Source organism: Trachymyrmex septentrionalis, unplaced genomic scaffold, assembly GCF_001594115.1.
Source record: "Trachymyrmex septentrionalis isolate Tsep2-gDNA-1 unplaced genomic scaffold, Tsep1.0 scaffold22, whole genome shotgun sequence".
Lineage (NCBI taxonomy): Eukaryota > Metazoa > Arthropoda > Insecta > Hymenoptera > Formicidae > Trachymyrmex > Trachymyrmex septentrionalis.
The window spans coordinates 1,022,001-1,025,759 of NW_017305375.1; the positions used below are offsets into that span (position 1 = coordinate 1,022,001).

Sequence of the window (3,759 nt, forward strand, 5' to 3'; positions counted from 1 at the left end):
GGGGGGGGGGGGGGAGGGACGGCGAACGAGAAAATATCCTTGTTGCTCCTTTTTTATCAACAAGCTCTATACCGCTACTCCTTAGCAGGATCTCGACAGGATCCTCCCGTGCCATTAACAAGCGAACACGCCGGAGCAGCCAAATCGTTTACCGATGTATGTACCCGCCGACATTCAGACTGGTATCCTTTTTCCCCTCGCTCACGCACATGCTCCGACTCGTCAATTCCCAGTTCTGTTTGAGCTTGACTTTCCGGAACAAGTGCTAAAATAATGCCTGGCGCTACGCATGTCATTAAATCGCGCGGCGATTACATGTCAGAAATTAGCAACGTCGGTCCCCCCGGTCGTAAAACAAGAACCTCGAAATCGTGTTAATTGCAACAAATATGGTAAGAGGATCCATTCGGGCAATCCCAGCACGATGGATGGACAAACACATTTTCCAATGGAATTCCCAAAATAGTAAATCCGCGTAGCGTATCGCAAGAAATACATCGCCATCCGACTGTCAAACGGATATAATTAAACAAAATCCGATGCGCATATGTCAAAATTTGCATGTACTTGTGAAAAACAATTATATATTTTAATAACAGGTAGAAATTGTTGCCGGATATTTGGAATTAGGCAAGAAACAGACGATACAAATGTACATAAGTAGATAGCTTCCGCACTAGTCAGACACGTGGGCTTCGTGCAACTGCTTTCGCTCTTTTCGAATTAAATCAATTAAATGTGTTAAGTCAATTAAAAATTTAAGTGTTGCAACTCAAATTATTAAAATATTATTTATTTCAATTATAATTAAAAAAAATCTCAAACTTTGGCATAAAAACAAATATATATTACTGCACATTTTACCGAATTTATTAAATAACAGACGTTGCAAACAGCGTATTAATAGTCTCAATAAAATATTTCTTCGTCTTAATTTTTCTTAAGAAAAATTAATAAGGAAACTAATTAAAAATTAATACGTTTCAACTCGCGACATAAATTTCCAAGTCATCGTGCGTAAAATAAATCCGTCAGGCGCCGCGCAAACAGATTTAAAGAAATACTCGACATTCCGACGAAGAATTCGTCTGCAAAGCGGATATTCCGTTCATTAAAGTGTTTTTATAGTACAAGTTTGATACGTAAGAGCCGGAGAGAAAGCAGAAAGTATTTTTCCTTTCGCGTGATGCATACGCACCGTGTCTCTGCTCGTCGACGTGTACGCGTATCTCTGTATGCGTGTATTCTTTGGAAGAGTGCGCACGTCGGTGCCCGCGATTTACGGTGACGATTCGACAGTGAGTACTTACACATATATCGGGAACCGTTGATAAAAATACTTTTGCTTTTACGACTTTGCGAACCATATCGCCAATTGCTCCGTTTGTTCAGGTTCAACGATCGGCCCTCGGATTCCGATGGCGACTCACAATCAATCGTCATCCCCAAACCCTCGAGAAGAGTCTTGTTCCCGCTTTCGATAGAATCACCTCACCCGTTCCCTTCCTGACATCGTTTTTCCTTCAAATATCCACGTGGCGCGGATCGAAAAACTTAAACCATTAGAGTTCGCGACTCGCTTGATGAAATGCTTTGTCATCTGAACTCTTCGCGTACACTCAACAAATATACATGTATAGTTTCAAAGTAAGAATACAAGAAAAGAGATGAAACAAATTATTTTTGTAGGTTTATTATTATTTTCCTATAGAAGACATTTATCGTCTTCAAGCATTCGTCAGATCTTACTATCTTTTTTATTTGTATTTTCCATTTCCAATGCTTAATAATTCCATGACATCTCAAAGCATGAAACGGATATTTAAAAAATTCATAAAACTAACATTGTGGAGATATATGAAAATAAATAATTCATAGGAGACTTTCAAATCTAAAAACAATATAAAGAAAATAGACTTAATCAGACGCGAAACACGCAGTGTACAATATAATTAATAATAAACGCTTGAAACGTCTATTTTATTAGATGTTCCCGTTAGATTTAAGGAATTTTTTGCCAGAAAAACACGTTTATTTTAGGGAGATGTTAAATTACATTTTATATTGTGCAACATTAATCTATACACCTTCAACCCTCCGTCCACAATCTAGATCTGTTTTCCAACCCAAATTCTTTTACTTCTTTAAGCTTTTAAAAAAATGTAAAAAAATGTATCTGCATTATATTACCAGATAATTTTTTACCTTATTAAATGTTTACTCGTAAATCTTTATTGAATAAAAATTGAAATTCGAGCAAATATATGGAAGAAGAAATTTGAGAGCGAAATTTCGCTTGTGACCTAGATTGCAGACAGATGATTAAACTTCCCTCGCATTCTGTAAATGTATTTTCACACTTTAATTATTCAACGATTCATAAAATTGTCTATCGAACCATTCATTCCTCCCGGCAGCACTAAATCTTTCTGACACGCGCGCGCGCGCGCGCAATTCGAAAGACTTCATTCAAGACCCGTTCTTAGTGCGACGAGCCGAGAGGTGCGTTTCGACCGCACTCTGCACGCGATTACGACGCACGCATGCGACGACATCCTCTGTGTGACCGCAAACATTGTGTCATTGTCACGAAAGCACGCGTAGCATCGCGTGTAGGCGGACCCGGCGCGATGAATTATACATCGCGAATGTTTTCGGACTTGAATTTGCATCGTCTGAACGGCTACCGCCCGCTATTCTTAACCGCGGGGGCACCCTTACCCCTCTCCTCTCCCGCTTTCCGATTCTCTCTACGTTCGCCGGCCAAAAAGGAAGGATCGAGATGTACGACCTTAGAATCCGCCGGCGTATACGCGCCTGGCGCTACGTGCGGCCGATGCGATCTCGCCGAACGTAGAAATTAATTATCAACGGTCGCACGTCCACCGGCCAAAATTAACGATCTACATTCATAGGACTTAAAACACGTCTATAGAATTATTATCAAGCCAGACAAATTGGAAAAAAAAAAAAAAGAATGTACAAAGTAAACCATCCTTTAAAAGATTGTACAACTGAAAAAATATCGCTCTCCTTTTATTCCCTGCCTGTACACGTTTAACGTTGTAAATTTTGCTTCTTTTTTTCGCGAGATCGCTTACCAGGAAACAGAATGGGCTGAAGCGCTTGCATAATTTACAAGAGTGTTCTTTGAACTCAAGCTCGCTGAGACGCCGTATATACAGACGAACGATTCAAGAATCCAAGAATGAGGCTCCTTGTCCCGACGTCCGTGCTCTCGGACAACAGGACGAAGCACAGACGGCCGGACAGGACGCTTATCGCGGGACACGCGCGATAATAAACGTTCCTTTTACGAGCGTAGAAAGCTAGTAGATACGCGTAGAACGCGCGGAAAGGACTTGGAGAGCGAAAGGAGCCAGGGGGTTTGCGGATGCGCTTCGCGTACCAGCGAGCGAGCGTCGCCGTTTGTTTTGCACGCGCCGGCGGAAACGAATCTCCCCGATAAAAGCTGGAGTTACGATCGGGGTTTAAGTCGAGCTGGAAAAGAGATTGCCGACGCGAGAGCACCGCGCCCGACGGCCGCCGCGCTACGCGATTCGGATCGATATCACGTTAATTGCATGCCTTCGCGATTGTGCACATCGCGGAGACGCGACGGTAATCGCCGTCCGCGACTCTCGTTGAGCTTGCTCGAGACTTTCCTCTCTGTAATGATGCATCAAGTTCTTAATTTACTTAATTTATTAATAACTCTTCTCTAATCCCCTGCTAATCTCCATTCAGGTCTATTTAATC

General features: G+C 41.8%; 1 protein-coding gene across 1 annotated transcript in view; it reads right to left on the reverse strand.

Annotated features, from left to right (window-relative positions):
• The window catches only part of LOC108748214, a 32,016-nt gene that overhangs the window by 27,393 nt on the left and 864 nt on the right, over window positions 1-3,759 (reverse strand). The gene's annotated exons all lie outside the window — the stretch shown is intronic.